Source organism: Callospermophilus lateralis, chromosome 8 (assembly GCF_048772815.1).
Source record: "Callospermophilus lateralis isolate mCalLat2 chromosome 8, mCalLat2.hap1, whole genome shotgun sequence".
NCBI lineage: Eukaryota > Metazoa > Chordata > Mammalia > Rodentia > Sciuridae > Callospermophilus > Callospermophilus lateralis.
The window spans coordinates 119,880,773-119,898,207 of NC_135312.1; the positions used below are offsets into that span (position 1 = coordinate 119,880,773).

The 17,435-nt window shown below is 38.8% G+C and overlaps 1 non-coding gene across 1 annotated transcript; it reads right to left on the reverse strand.

Moving 5' to 3' along the window:
- Positions 1–16,095: 16,095 nt before the first annotated feature.
- Positions 16,096–16,165, reverse strand: Trnav-cac (transfer RNA valine (anticodon CAC)). Its single transcript has one exon. It is a non-coding gene; the product is annotated as a tRNA-Val (tRNA).
- Between the last annotated feature and the right edge of the window lie 1,270 nt (positions 16,166–17,435).

Sequence of the window (17,435 nt, forward strand, 5' to 3'; positions counted from 1 at the left end):
GTTAGGAGCCCTGCCTTGGGCTGGGGGTCCCATATTTATAGAAGTCCTGTATCAGGGGCCAGAAAGGAGGTGGAGCCAGGGCAGAGCTGCACAATTTCATGTCAATTTTCCTTGCACTTGCATGTTCTCCTCAGTTTGCAAGAGCATGGGCCAAGGGCTTGTTGCCCAAGATTTACAACTGTGCTTTGGGGCATCTCAGTGACTTGTGGGAGTTTCTTTTAATCATGGCATTTGCAGGTAAATGGATGGCATTGAAGAAGATAATGCTAAGTGAAGTTAGCCAATCCCAAAACACAAATGCCAAATGTTTTCTCTGATATAAGGAGGCTGACTCCTGGTCGGGTAGGGAGGGAGAGCATGGGAGGATTAGATGAATTCTAGATAGGGAAGAGGGGTGAGAGGGAAAGGGAGGAGGCAGGGGATTAACAAGGGTGGTGGAATGTGATAGACATCATTATCCAAAGTACAAGTATGAAAAGTCAAATTGGGAGTCAACATACTTTATATACAAACAGATATGAAAAATTATGATATATATGTGTAATAAGAATTGTAATGCAAAAAAAAAAAACAAAGTACATGTATAAAGGCATGAATTGGTGTGAATATACTTCATATACAAAGATATCAAAAATTGTGCTCTATATGTGTAATAAGAATTATAATGCATTCCACTGTAGTATATTTAAAAAAATAAAATCAATAAAACTACTAAAGAAAGAGTAAGTATTTCTCCCTCAGTATTCTAAATTCCTATCTCAAAACTGTCAAAACACACACACACACACACACACACACACACACAAATACATTCTCATATATACATCCAATATCCCAAAAGCTGTGCTACACATGCCCAAGGATCTAATGCCACCTAAAGGCAACAGTAGCAAATTGCAAAAGAATATATTAAAATTTTTCACTTTGGATACAAACATAAATGTATTCTTAGCTTACCATATTTCTGTGTGATTTCCATATTACAGCTGTTAAAGTCAATGACAGTGTCATTAACAAGTTCAGTATAAGCAAAATTAAAATGCAAGCGACTACCTAGGAGGGAAAAGTGTGTGTGTGTGAGTGTGTGTGTGTATGTTTGTGGTTTGATGCCCCAGGGCTTTGACATGCTAAGAATGTAACAGTGGTCCACTTAATGCTTTGAATATAACCCTTGCTGCTCTGCCATTTCAACTTATTTTTTAAATGGACCTGTTGCTTTTTCTTGCTCTCTCCCTGCTCTTTCCTAATCTCTCTCCTTCCCTAATCTCAGGGAAAACAGGATTATCTTTCTTCTCCATCCTAGGCAGAGTTATCTGTCCTTTGAACACACCCACCACAGGAATGAAGTAATTCAGATTTGGGGATAGCACCAGAAGATCTCAGAAACTATCTCCCATATTCACAAGTGAATTACAACTCTTGGACAGAACGCGTGGAATGTAGCCTTTGAATCACCTTTTTCAAAGCCCCCTGCTTCCCTTGATGGGCAGAATCACAGCCTCTGGGACAGGAGTCCCCTGTACTTCTCCTTTGCTAGCAAAACAATAAAACTTCTTTTTTCTCAAAATCATGTCCTCGTTATTGGATTGGCATTGGGGACAAGGACCACGCGGCTTTTGGTAACAAAAGGTCTTGGAAACTACCATAAATTCTAGGTCCCTCTGACCTTCCCTGGCTTCTTCCCCTCCCAGAGCTGGGAGAAGGTTTCTCCAAAGTTCCCTTACTAACCTGAGGGCATCCACCAAAGGAGAACCCAATCACCTTCAGTCTTCTTAACTGAAATGTCATTAACCAGAGATTAAAATCTTATCGCAAGAAGGCAGTCTGAGGGCTGGGGTTGTGGCTCAGTGGTAGAGCACTTGCCTAGTACTTGTGCAGCCCTGGATTTGATTCTCAGCACTGCATATAAATAAATAAAATACAGTTCATTGACAACTAAAATAATGTTTTTAAAAATGAAAAAAATAAAATATATAAAATAAAGTTATTTTTTAAAAAAGATAATTTACTATTCCTCTAAAATTACCTGCACTCCCACCTCTCTCTCTCTCCCATAAAGAGGGCATTTAAATGTCAACCATTTAACCCTGTCTCAGGTCTCAAACTTTGTGCGTGACTCCCATGCTGTGAATTCTCCCCTCCCCCTGCCATGCACAATAATGAATGTGTGTGTGTTTTCTCCTCCTTATTTAATCTATGGTTGGTTCATTTCAGTGAATCTCAGAAGGCAGAGGAGAAATGTCCCTTGACCTCTATAGTGTGTTCAGCATTACAATAAATCAAATAAATATAAATAAAACTCCATAAGGAAAAGTGTTTTAAAAATTCAGTGCTGGATGCCAAAAGGTAGGAGCAACTCAGATGTCCACTGAAAGATGAATGCATAAAGAAAATGTGACATATATGTGCACACAATGGGACGTTAGTCAGCATTAAAACTGAGGGAAATTCTGACGCATTACACAGCATGGATGAAGTAAAGATGTCATGCTAAATAAGCCAGTCACAAATGGATAAATATTATATGATTCTATTTATATGAGGTACCTAGAATAATTAAATTTATAGGGATCAAAAGTAGAATGTTGGTTGTCAGGATGAGGGAGATGGTGCTTAATGGATGGAGTTTCACTTTGGAAAGATGTAAAAGCTCTGGAAATGGATGGTAGTGATGGCAATTTCAACAAGGTGCATGTACTTACATGACACAGAACTGCACTTAAAAGTGGTTAAAATGGTTAAGTTTTATATTATCATATTCTATCATTATAATATTACTCACCACTTGGAATTAAAATTGATGAGCATTTCTGGAAAATATGGGGACCATACATAGCAAATATTTCTAATATTCAAATATTTCTAATTATTTTCAAAGGTTATAATTAATTAATTCTGTGTCTAGGACTATATCTGAATATACAGAACAGAGACATATTCAAATAATTATGTACAAGGATGATTGTACCTTATTTATAAGAGAGAAAGATATACATAATAGTTCAACTTAGAAACACTATCATAAGGGATTATAAAAAATAAATTATAGAGAACCCAAGTGGATTGGTGTGTTATAATTATAGTCGTTATGAAGAATGGTCAGAGACATACATCATTAAATGGAAAAAAGAGGTTTTCTGTGTATTTCATAGATGTTCTGTATTTCTCACTCTTAATTGGAAAAAAAATGTACATATCTGGGTTTTTTTTAAGCAATTTGTGGCTTGAGAAAAGAGTTGAAATAATTTGTTTTGAACCATGTCAAAGTTTATTATTTTATTTAAGCAAAGTCTCAGAATAACTCATAGTCACTTTATGCTATAAAACACAATTGCCAAAACTCTATTCTGTTTTAACATAATGAGAAAGCTATTGAAAATGTTTAAGCATTTTTAAGGCTTTTGTTGAAACATAATTAGTTTTTTACTTCACAGAATAAAATTATTTGGACATTCAAAATGATTAAAAATCCACATTGTATCTACCACTGTGAGAATCCACTAAGAGTAGAAATGTAATGTGCCTTTAACAGAATAAATAAGTTTTATTTAAAATTACCATCTCTCTCCAATTACCCTTACCCTTGAACTAAACATGATACAACTTTATATAAACAGAATGCTTGTACTGTCATAGTAAACAATATAAACATTTGTCCAGTCTCTATGACAAAATAATGCCTTAAAATGTTGATTGCTTTATTCAAACTGTAAGCATCTAGGTAGTAGAGCTACAGCAGTAGGAGAAAAGAAAAAAAAAAAAAAAAAAACAGACACAAATACCTGCTCTCATAATATTTAGTGAGAAAGAGAGAATTGTCTATAAATATCCTCCAAACCTACCCCAAAGTGACCTGCAGCCTTTTACCAGGATGACTATACACAGGGAAAACACAATATCCAAGTCTGGGAGAGTCAGGAGACATTGCTCTGAGCTGATGCTACTCTCTGGAAACCTGAAGGATCAAGGTGGTCCACCATGCATTCACAGTGGGGGATGGTGGGGGTCAGATGACACTGCAATTAACCCCAAAAGCCTGCAGCCCTAGGTCTGATTATACCCTGAGTCTCTGAAGAGTTGAAATAGACACCCTTGACAACTGGAGAATCCTCACATGAAACTTAGGCTGAACAGAGTGGAGAGCGGAACAGAAAGAAGAGATACAAGCCCATCTTTAGTGAGGCTTGGTGGCACATATGGAATCCTAGCTACTTGGGAACTGAGCCAGGAAGATCAAAAGTTTGAGGCCAGCCTGAGCAATTTAGTGAGACCCTGTCTCAAAATAAATAGGGCCAGGGATGAAGCTCAGTGGTAGAGTGCCCCCGGCTTCATTCCCTACTACCAAAAAAAAAAAAAAAAAAAAAAATCAGCACAGTTTCTTTTCTTTTCCATCCGGGTACTCCATCTATACCAAGTGATCATAGCAATAGGGATGGAGTCCACAATGAACTCAACAACAGGAACTCTCCTTAACAAGGCTGATCCGGCCACAGCCTCTACTGAGTTCCTAACCTGCCAACAGCAAAGGGCAATGCTGAGCCCTGGTGTGGCACCATTCCTGAGAGCAGGGGATGGGTACCAACCAGCGACTGGATGGCAGTGGCAGGTAGACCATACAGAGCCTCTTCCATCGTAGAAGGAACAAATTAGACTGGTTCAGGATCTGCTTTTGTCCTCCATGCTTCCTGAGAGTCTCCCGGCATCACCGTCCGTGGGCTCACAGAGGGCCTTGTTCATTAACATGGTATTCCATGCAATATTACCTTTGGAAACGATTCTACAGGACGGGGGGTGGGGGGAGAAAAGAACAATTGCTCATGCTCCTGGAATCCACCAGGCTTACTACATAAATCATCTGTCAGAGCAACTGGCCTGAGAGAATGGAGGAATAGCTTACTGAAAACTCTGGTATGGCTTCAACTGGGAGACAGCCTTCTGCACTGCAGGGTGCAGCAGACCCTGGAACCAGCTCTGTGCATGCTATGCTCTTCCCCCCATGGCCACAATACCTGGGACAGTCCACTCAATAGAAATGGGGGTGGCCCCTTTACCTCTGAGACTCAGTAACCCTCCCTGAGATTCAGGGTCTCATTCTCTCCCTCGGGCTACGCCAGTGCCAGGACTTCATTCTCAAAGAGGAGCGTTGTCACCAGGATCCAACACTAGTCATATCAAGTTGGAGACTGTCACCAACAGGCAGAGAAGGAAGTTGCTATAGAGACTGGAAAAATGTGTCCAGTTACCACAGGAAAACCGAGTGGGAGGAATCTCTAGAACCCTGGAGATTCCCTGGGATGTCTCATTACTTCCCTGTTCATAAAGTCTGGACTATTATGGACTCAGGCCCTTGCATCTAAAGGTTGGGGTCATCCAATCAGGTAAAAAATCCCAATCAAAATACTGGATTGAATGGGTGTGGAAGAAGGAAATATCACCCTTGACCTTGTAATCACTTATGGCAATAAGGACCACAGGCATTTAAAAAAAGTACACACACACACACACACTCACACACACACACACACACACACACACACACCTATTATATGTATCAGATTTTTCTTTGTCCTTCAGATTTTTTTCTCTCTCATTTCCCCACTATGTTGAATGAGAATCGTTAGTGCTTAATTTAACAATTTAGTTCCTAGGTCATAACATCCATAAGGAACCACATGCAGGGAAGATTGCAGGATTGCTTATCTGAAGAACCTTGATACAAATACAATTGCTGGATTTTCTAGGACTTTGTGTCTCCCCTTGCTGGGAAGATGATGACAGAATTTTTTTTTTTTTTTTTAGAGATTGAACCATAGGTACTTTACCACTGAGCTACATCCCCAGTCCTTTTATTTATTTATTTTTTTATTGGAGACGGTATCTTACTAAGTTACTTTAAACATTGCTAAATTGTTGAGGCTGGCCTCAAACTTGCTATCCTCCTACCTCAGCCTCCCTAGGCACTGGAATTACAGGCATGCACCACTGCATCTGGAAAAAGGACAGTATTTTTGTTCATAGTGGGTAGTTGCCTAATGTTAGGCACAATCATGAACTTGCTCTTAAATTCATAGAAGGGTAAGAATGGCAAGAGGCCTAGAAAAATCCATTCGCTGCCCTTCCTGAGCTCTGTTCTCTATCAGAAGAAAATATATTTCCCAAGTTCCTGCTTCCCCAGGCTTCCAGGCAGGCCTAGCCAATGAGAGGCACTGGCAGAAGATGGTAAATTATTCATAACTCTGCCTCTGCAGCATCTGCAGAAACAGCTGTTACATCCTTAGCCTCAGGGCCTGCCAGGCAGCCCAGCCCGTCCCAGCTCTGAGGGAATCTGGAGACTCCCCTCTCCAGCCTTTTTTCCAAATTGTGGAAACGCCACCCTTCCAGTTGTCTTCTGGCTCCAGGGTTGGCAGTAGTTTCCTGTGCCGCCAGTCTTTGGGTTGCTCAGTGCCCTGTGCTTGGTGTCTCTGCTTTTCCATCACTTGTTTGTGACAATTTAATGGTCATAAACAGATTATCTCAATAATTTTAAAATTATCTCTGATGGAAGATCTTGAGTGCTTTCTGTTTTCCTGCATGGGCCCTGAATAAAACACATAAATGTAATATATACAAATATATATATATATATATACAAACACACACACACATAGACATATTTCATTATCTACTATGTCAAAGTCTTTGGGGAGTTGGTAAGAGTTTTAAGTACAAAGGATATCAAAATTATCTCATTACTTGAAATTTTGTCATGATCATCTCTTTAAAAAGTCAGTTACTAATTTTATAAAATATGAAAAAGTCTTGACCTTAGGTAAACTAAAAAGCACTTTAATGTAAGACCATGCTATTATTTACATGACTGTTGTTGAGTTTTTGTCTTGTAATGCGGCAAAGAAATGACCTTTAAACGTCAGTCTCTTTATTTACACAATAGACGTACAAGCCTACTCAAAGAGGTCCATTTCCCAAATTTTACATTCAACCAAGCACCAAAAATATTCTTCCATGCCTTTTTTTAAAATATTTTTTTTTCTTTTTAGTTGTAGATGGACACAATACCTTTATTCATTTTTATGTGGTGCTGAGGATTGAACTCAGTGCCTTCCACATGTGAGGGGAGGATTTTACCACTGAGCTACAACCCCAGCCCTTCTTCCACGCATTTTTTCCTCCTTAAATTGCATGTGATGTTGCAAATAGTCCAGATGTTACTGATTTGTTTTTCTTTAACTAATCAGCATTATTTGGTACAAAACATTTGATAGCTAAGTTGCTTTTCAAATACCTTTACCCTTTGAAGACCAAAGTTGAGTCCTGCCAATGCTAAGTGAAACTTGAACTACACAAAGCTCAAGGTCAATGAACCTAAATATTTTCCAATCTACACATGGCCCGAAGCTAACTGATAATTTCACATCTGGCTCTAGATATCACACCACCAAAGAAGACAGATTTCTCTGTCTCTCTCTCTTTTTTATGGTTAAGTCTACTCTTGTTGATGTTTTCTATTTAATCACGATTCTATTTAATAACATGTGATTTTGACCAGATGGTTTCAGTATTGTACCACATTGAAATGTGAGAATGCACCCAGTTTATTTGGCCTCTTTATTCTGGCAGGAGGTTTTGTTACTGATCAAATGAGATAACCCATCGCCAAATAATATATATTCATTTCCCCTTCACTTATACAATTTTAGTGGATGGACAGTCAGCCCCAGGTACCTGAAGAATGCAGTTCCAATGTATTAAAAGAAGCCGTACGATGGTGATTAAACCCAGGTGTTTGAGTCAGTGGGACTGTGTCCCTAGTCCTGTTCCTGGCTGTTACCTTGATGTATTTCTCTGCAACATGGAATAATAGTGTCTGTCTTACTGAGGTGTGAAGATTAAAGAAGAAAATACATGTAAAGAGCCGGATATGCTTGTATGCTAGCATGCACGGAGCATGTGTTCACTTAGCTGTTGCTATTTGGATACATTCTCCAAAACACACTCTTTTCATGTTAGAAAATCTTTTACATAAGATAAAAGAGGGAGATGAGATAAGACATTCCTCAGTGTGAGTAAAGCCCAAGAAACTTTTGTGGGTCAGTGAACACTTTTGCTTACCTGTATATATTTTTGTTCTGTTTTGATTGATTTGTTTTTTGAAGAGTTAGTACATTTTCACGATTCAAAATTCAAAAAGTACTGAAAGGTATATACTGAAAGGACTTCCTCACACCCCTGGGGGCCAGTTCCATGGTTCTACTCCTTGTGAGGCAGCTGATGTGGACACTGAAATCCATCCAAGGGTAGTTATGCAAATATAGTATGAATATTATTCTTACACCAATGGTAGCATACTGTGTATGCTTGACTTTTACTGCACTTTTTTTTTTTTTTTTTTTTTTTTTTTTTGTGGTGCTGGGGATTGAACCCAGGGCCTTGTGCTTGCAAGGAAGGCACTCTACCAATCCTGCTATATTACCAGCCCCTGCACTTTATATCTTTGCTTCACACTGTATCTTATATATAATTCCATATCAATATGGCTGCATAATTCCATATCAATATGGCTGCATAATATTCCATCCTTTATTAATAGAAAACTAGGTTGTTTCCAGGTTTTGGCTATGACAATTAATATTACTACAAATAACTTCATGTATGTAACCATGTAGCATATATGCATTTGCTATATGCATCTATAGAATAAATTCTGTGTATGTGTAGAATAAATTCCCAGAGGAAGATCTGCTGGGTCAATGAGCATGCATGATTATAATGTTGATAATGTTTTGTAAATTGTCCCCAGTAGAAGTTACATCATTTTATAAATTAATAAACAATGTGTCTGGACATTTTTAAAAGAAAAATTTTTTCAGATCAGAAGTTGGAAAAGTCAAAAGGTTCAGCTGGCTCTATAGTTCTTGAGTCTATCTAGACCTGCTTTGAGTTTTACTTTTTTTGTGTGTGTGTGTGTGATAAGCTTCATGTAGGAGGAGATCTCAGAGAGATTTCTTTTTGTCTCCATGGCAACACTTACCTACTTAGAAGCCTCAAATTATTGTTCCTAGGTTACAACAGTAAAAACTCTGGATTAAAACATTCTGCCTACTTCATATTTTAAATAGAGAAGAGATCAGAAAAATTCACTGTAGGAAAACAGTGATACACACCCTGCTGCAGCTGCTTGAGAATTGTTCAATGTAGGCGTTTCTTAGTGTGTATTTGAGGTATATTTTTCTGTTCTCTAAGGCTGTCTTTAGGTTTGCTTTTCGCTTTTGAGAAAGAGACTCTAATTTGTTTTCCTTACTGGCTGTACCTGGAGAGGGTGTAGGGAAAGAATAAGCAATTGTGAGTTTGTCTTTAATTTTTTAAAAAGTGTTTTTGATAGTTGTGTATGGACAGAATGCCTTAATTTTATTTATTTATTTTTAATGCAGTGCTGAGGATCAAACCCAGTGCCTCACGTGCTAGGCAAGCACTCTGCCACTGAGCTACAGCCCTGGCCCAAGTTTGCCTTTAATTTTTAGTTCCTCCTTTAAGTAGAGAAATTTAACATGTTTTGTTATGGCCCTTGATGACGTGAATGCATTCAAATTTATTTTTGCTTCCGAGACTTCAATTATTACGAATTGTTTTCCAAATACAAAAACAATGTGTCTATTTATCCAATTCTCCTTTTCTTCTCAGCAGTCATCAGAAAAAGTGAATTTAACTGAGTTGCTGGAAAAATCTCACAAGATAGAAGTAAACACAAGTACAACTATTGGTGTTTATACTTGCAGAGTGAAAAGTTCCTCTAAGATGTCTTACCATACAAATATCAGTAGTGTGTATGTGTGTGTTTCTGTCCGTTGAGGTCCATATGTAAAAATCCACCTGCTCCAAGAAATGACTCCCTTACTGGTGCAGAGATGCATACCTGTTAACCCCAGCAACCCAGGAGACTGAACTTTTAAGTATCCAAGTTCGAAGCCAGCCTGGACAAGTTAGTGAGACTCATCAAAATGGGGCTGGGGATGTAGCTCAGAGGTACAGCATCCCTGGGTTCAATCCCTAGTACCACAAAAGAAAGAGAGAAGGAGGTGGGGGAAGGAAGGAAGGACTGTTAATGTTTTTTTGGCAACTCTGAGCAGCTTGTTTGTAAATGTGTGCCCATGTGTAGATAAATTGTCTTCTACAACGTGGGTCAAACAATAGGAAGGAATTTAAAACAAATAGAAGCACCCAGGTGCACTGGTGAATGCCTGGAATCCCAGGCTCAGGAGGCTGAGGCAGGTGTATTGCTCCAAGCCAGCCTCAGCAAAAGTGAGGCACTAAGCAACTCAGTGAGACCCTCTCTCTCTCTCTCTCTATATATATATATATATATATACGGCTGGGGATGTAGCTCAGTGATTCAGTGCCTCTGAGTTCAATCCTGGGTACCTTCCCCCCATAAATAAAATAAATAAATAAAAACAAAACAAACAAACAAAAAAAGCTCCTATGGGTCTAAGCTTTCCCCAGAATCTCCTTCTTTCACTGTGTAAATCATGAACTCAAATTGAGGTCTGATTTAGTTGATCCTGCATTTATAATGCTTTCCAGAATAAAGTTTTTTTTTTTTTAATCTATGCTGTTTCTTTATTGTATAAAAAATTGTCTTTGAGTTGTGGATAACTTGCAATTTCAGTCAAAAGAGAGAGGAGGAAAAAAGGCAAACCTAGTCTATTGTGAGACAATAACTCAAATCAGTTATTTGCCACACCTGAGAACAAAAATTTGATTGATGTAACAAGAGTCTTGCTTTTCATCTGTTTGAACATCATAGATGCAGCTACTAAAACATTTTCTGACTGTGTATAGTCAATACAGCCTCACTGATCTTTTCATGGTTCCCTCCAGGCACAGAAATGTGAACTATAGCAAGGGTGTAATTATTTTATTTACATCAATAATAGTCCTTTTTTAAAAAACTAGTAATAAAACTCCAGCAAGTACATTTTTACGGATAATTGCTTACAGTAGCTCAGGACAAAAGAGAATTATAGTAGTTGCTTTAACTAACCAAAACCAATCTTTCTTTTGGGGGTTGGGGGTTTGAACTCAGGGGCACTCGACCACATCCCCAGCCCTATTTTGTTTAGAGACTGGGTCTCACTGAGTTGCTTAGTGCCTCACTTTTTGCTGAGACTGGCTTTGAACTTGCAATCCTCCTGCCTCAGCCTCCTGAGCCGCTAGGATTACAGTAATGTGCCACCGGACCCAGCCAAAACCAATATAGAACTAATTTTGACTTGAGTTCTAAATCTAATAGCATCCCTACCCCCAAGTGTGGCAATTAGGAAGAAAATGCTGCTTTTTTTTTCCTTGATCAAGAACTTAATTGATATACAATTTGAAATGTCTGCTTTTAAGTATCAAGCAAGTTTTTTCTTTTTTGCCATGCTGGGGATCAAATCAGGGCTCCATAAATGCTGGACAAGCCATCTACCACAGAGCTATTCCCTGGCCCTTTGAGCAACTTTTTAAAAAAAGAATAAGAGAAGGAAATTTGGTCAGAGATTATTAAGACAAGTTTCTTAGGTTTATATCTGTTTTATTATATTTTTCTCAGAAAAAATAAAACTAGCTTTAAATGGTCACTGGTGTTATTTCAGGAGTATTGTTGCCAAATGCTCTGTCTTTGTCCCTGATGCCAATCCAATAAGAAGACTGGTTTTTGAGAAAAAGAAAAAAAAAAAAAGTTTTATATCTTTGCTAGAGAAAGAGAAACTCCTGTCCCAGAGGCTGTGATTCTGTCCCTCAGCAGGAACAGGGGGCTTTGAAAGAGATGACTCAAAAGCTACATTCCATGTGTTCTCTGTTGAAGTAGTAATTTGCTTGTTAATTTGATAAATAGTCATTTTTTAGATAGTCTGGTACCATCCCCAAAGTCTGGGTGACTTTGTTTCTATGGTGGGTGTGTACTCAGGGACAGATAACTCTGCCTAGGATGGGGAAGAAAGATAATCCTGTTTCCCTTGAGATTGGGGGGTCGGGGGGAGATTAGGGAGGAGCAGGAAGAGAAAGAAACAAGTCCATATTAAAAATAAGTTGCAGTGGCTAAGCAGCAAGGGCTATATTCAAACATAAAGTGGAGCACCGTTACAGTTTTATTTCAGGAGTATGACCAGGGTTTCGCTTCACTGCAAAATAGAGCTGTTTCAAAGGTAAATAAGGCTGATGGCCTGTGTTCCCAATGCTGCCCGGTTTCATCAGTTCACACCACTAAACAGGCAGATTTTATCTTGGGCAGTTCCAGTGCTTAACAAATGTCCTCATAATGCCTGATATTCAGTAATGATTATTTTGTACTCTGGGCTCTACCTCATCATTCTTTAAATCTAAAAATACAAGTAGATACGATGTACCTTGAGAGATCTTCCTTTTAAACATACAATGGAGTAACTGGTTGCCAGCAGAATGACACTGGATACAGAATAGTATCATAAATGAACTTTGCAGTCAGTTAAGCCTTGGCCCAAATTCCATGGTTACTTTAATTTTAGCACTCTTATATTTAAAATAGAAGTAATCATTTCTGGTGTTACAATTACATAATATATGCAGAGTCTTCATAAATTTCATAAATAGAGGCTATTATTATTACATGTGCTATTTGAATATTGCTTAGGACCCTTTACTGTAGTAGATAGTTAAATAAGACCCCAAAATGGAAACAAATAACCACATGTGTAGCCCCTTGGAATTCCTCTCCATCAAGTAATCTAAGCAAACTAAGGGCCTGGCCCTGTTTAGATGTGAAGAGCATCATCTAATCGGCAATAATGAAATGTAAATATGCAAAATATGGTCTTTATGCCGTTAGCTACAAATGTTAAATTGGGCCAGATGGGCAGTTTGAGAAAAATCACAGTATAAAATATCAATAGTACACTGGAAATATGCTGAAAGACTAAAAAATGGAAGGTTCTCAGAAAAGTTAACGTTTTAGGACTTTCAATTACAAGCGAGAGAAACTTTAACTCCACACAGCTTTGGGGGAAAAAAATTACTTGGTTCAACTAACTGAACTGTGGGAAGGGGTAGAGGGACATTTGTGCCTTTGCTAATACTAAATCCAGGCACTCTAACACCAACAAAATTTTCTTCTCTTTTTTCCTATTCTTGTCAACTTTATTTTCTTGGTCTGATTTTTTTTTTTTTTTTTTTTTTTTTTTTTTTGCTAGAAGACTGGAACCAGCTTACAACTTTCCAGACGATCCAGAGAGGAAAAGACCTATTTTTTAAATTTCTAATTTAGCAAAGTTCTAAGCCAAATTTCTGACCGGCCACACCTGAGTCCTGTGCCCACTCCCAGAACAGGGAAGGTTATCCGCATTGTCCCAGGCCTGGCAGGGGGAATGGAAGAGAAACAGTTTCATCAAAGGAATGGGTCTCATTTTTCAATGAGAAGTCAGTCACGTAGGACAGAGCCAACTGAGGTTGAGGTTTTAAAGCTAGATGAGTCTATAATTGTCTAGTCAGAGCAGGAATAGGGTAGGACACAGGCTGAAAACCTACACTAACATCAATCAGCCTCTTTAAAACTTTATTCTCAAATGTACATTTATCATGTGATTTATGAGCACTGATAGAATAGATGGTTGATACTTGTTTAGTGATTGGTACCAGATGGAATGAAGCAAAATATAACAAATGAGTACATTTTAATCAGGGTCCAATCAGTAGAGGTAAACCACTCGATAATTTGAACAGAGAAAGCTCTGTACAAAGAATGATGAGCCATAACAGGGGATGTTATAATGAGGACTTGGTTAGTGAGAGTAAAGAGAACCTGGAAGGACACAGCAATAGCAGATAGGGAGCAGCCACTACCCACAGAACTGAGAAAAGGAAGGGGATCCTCAGTGTTGACATCCAGACCTTGTTGGAACATCACAGCTTTAGCTCACTGGATGGCAGAGAAGCCTGCAGAGGTGTCATGCTGTGTGAAGCCGGAAAATCACTCCTTGGCATGCTGCCTAGGGGAGGGAGGGAGTGGGGGATGGGGGCGGTGCTGTTTATAGGGAAATATCTTGTCCAGCACTCCACTGAAAAGTCACCCAAGAGGTGCCATGAGAAGCTGCTCATAAGAAGGTGCCCCATGATAATGACCCCTGGGTCAGCTATGGGAGCCTGCAAGGAAAGTGCACCCCACGCAGGAAGAGTAACTCCTTTCTCTTCAACATCTCCCCAGCAGCCTCTAGTGGTAAAACTTGACATCATGCCTGAAGAATGCCCAGCTCTATTATCAGGAGCAGGCAATAAAGGACAGACTTGGAGCTGAGAGCAACAGATTAGTCATTGGCACAGAGTTTTTATGGAATTTTCTTAAACACTCCTCTTAAAAAAAAAAATATCATCTGGCAGCATTATTCTGCTATACTTACACAGAAGTTAGCCAGAGATGGAGGAAGCCTGGTAGTGTCTCTTCCAGGCTCTTCAAATTCTGCAAGTGAAAAGAAGCCACATTAAAAATGTAAAAGGGGGGCTGGGGATACAGCTCAGTTGGTAGAGTGCTTTCCTCTCATGAACAAGGTCCTGGGTTCCATCCCCAGCAACACACACACATACACACAGTAGAAGGAAGGGTGGAAGGGTTGAGTATCTTGCCACTATAAGAGTGGTTCAGGATAAATGACTGAAGATGGAAACGGGTACACCCCTGGATCTTGGGGATGATATGAAAATATGTTACTAGGTAAGTAAGCTTCAGCTGTACAGATGCAATGGGAATTACAACTTAGAAAAAATTTTATTATATAAAAGCATTTTTTACATACTGTATGAAAAAGATGTTTAGATGTTTGTTTTCACATATAGAATTCTACTCATTGGTAAAGGAGGCTTAGTAAGTGGTGGTTAAACATGTTGAAATGTTGACATTGAGATGGATTTAATGTGTACGTGTGTGCATGTCATACTGGGGGTCAAACCCAGGGCCTGGCACATGCTAGGTAAACTCCCTACACCCCCCCACCCCGCTCTTTTTATTATTTATTTATTATCTGAGGGAGGGTACTAGGGATTGAATCTAGGGGTGCTTTACCACTGAGCTATATCCCCAACACTTTTTATTTTTTATTTTGAGACAGGATCTCACTCACTAAGTTGCTGAGGCTAGCCTTGAATTTCTGATCCCTCCACCTTAGCTTCCAGAGTAGCTGGGATTACAACATGTACCACCACGCCTGGTGAATTTAAAATATTAATTAGGAAGATGATATGAGCTGGGCTAAGAAGCAAAACTTAATTGATTTTTCTTCTTTTTGGTTCTGTCTTTCTATATCTTTATAAAACTATATGTTACAGCTAATAGAGAGTGATACTATATAAAGCAGAGCCAAGTCAGAGAGACCAAAAAAAAAAAAAAAAATTAAATTAGGCATTTTAACAGGGAAAATTTTATACAGGGAATTTGTTATTTAAGGAATGAAAGAAGAAAATGGAACGCTGGGGAAACCCAGAGATAAATCTGGGGAAATAAAAGGAAGCTACTGGGATTACCACTCCTGTCCCTGGACAAAATCCCCTATGGAACTGGGAGTAAGGCTCTGAAAAGGGTTTCCTGCTGGGCGGCCTCTGAGACTGTTTGTTCTAGGAATGGTAAAAGCTGGGCCAACACAAAAACAACCAAGTCAGGAAGGACATTTCTTCTCCTTGCCTGCTAATCTTCCTCTAATCTTCTAATTGCAGGACTTATCAGAGCACCAACTGAAGGAACTCTGGGACGTGTTATTTGCAAATTCCCAATCCCAGCATCACAGAATGACTTTTATAAAAGGGTCAATTTAGGGTTGAGAGGCAACAGATAAATAATCAGATAAGCAAGCTAAATAGCTTAAATCATCTATTAATATTTTTTTAAGATACTAGGGATCAAATCCCAGGATTTACTGAGCTACATTACCAGCTCTTTTTTATTTTCCTTTTTGAGAAAGGGTCTTACTAAGTTGCCAAGGAGGACCTCCAGTTTATGATCTTCTTGCCTTAGCCTCCTAAATTACTGGGATTACAGGTGCACACCTCTGCCCCTAACTTGCTTTGTTTCCTTTTTTTTTTTTTTTTTTTTTTTTATGGTGGTGGTGCTGGGGATTGAACCCAGGGCCTTGTGCATGTGAGGCAAACACTCTACCAGCTGAGCTATGTCTCCTTTGTTTTCCCATGTTATAATATGGGAAAACCTCAGCATCATTGTACAGCATAGCTGGAGGGGGGAATATGACTGGCTAACTTCAGCACCTCACCACTCTGCGACATGCCTAAAACCCTCCTTGGTCCTTTGCAAGACTGAAGCCATTACAGGGATTTATATAGATATGGGGTAACTGGTTGCCAGCAGAATGACACTGGGGACATCAGTATATGCAGGAGCTATGAGTTTACCTGTGTGAAGACTGGGGGACTGGCTGCTTTGTAAGCCTTCCCAGTAACCCTTAGTCTACTCACCTGGTACTTTCTGTCCTGTACTTTTTTTAAATAGTTACACAAATCAAATGCCCTATTCTTGAGTTTCTTTCACAACATATCCTGATGGTCCATTAAAACCCGTGCTTAGATCAATAGCCTTTAAACAGGTTTATTCAACAGGTCTTTTAGGTGAACTTTTAAAAGGTAAGAGAAATAATCTTGTTCATTTTGTTCTGAGGGTGGCAATAGAAATGCCTTCTTTCTTAGAATGTGTTTATTGCAAAGAAATGGAAAGAAAGCATTAAAACAAGTGGAGGATTGTATTTTATTTTTTCTTATTGTCCCTTTTAAATTCAAGAATATCCATTATTACCTTATGTGCATATATGATTACATGACTGGTGTAACTACATCATGAACTTCCAGAAGAATGAGAAGTCATACTCCATTTATGTATGATGTGTGAAAATGCATTCTACTGTCATGTATAACTAACATTAGAACAAATTTTTAAAAACTATTTAAAAAATCCAAGAATATCTATGGACAGATTTCTATAAAAATGGATAGAGAACTGAATGTGTTATTTATAGTTACAGGTATTAATTCTAAATGGTAATGCCAGAAAAGGTGATTATAGGTCGGGAGGATTGCAGGAGGATTGCAGGTTCAAAGCCAGCCTCAGCAACTTAGTGAGGCACTAAGCAACTCAATGAGACCCTGTCTCTAAATAAAATACAAAATGGGGCTGGGGATGTGGCTCAGTGGTCGAGTGCCCCTACGTTCAATCCCCAGTACCCACCGCCCCCACAAAAACAAACTGACTATAGTACCCAACTAGTCTAAAATGTAAACTGTTTTTACTTATTGGGGAAAATGAAGTTGACACTAAGTGAATTACAATTTGGGCACAAGAAACTATTACCACCTTATAAAGCTGAGCCTTGTATAGATCCAGGCAAATGATAAGATGTATTCATTTTGGCTTTTAAAGTCTATTTTAAATACAT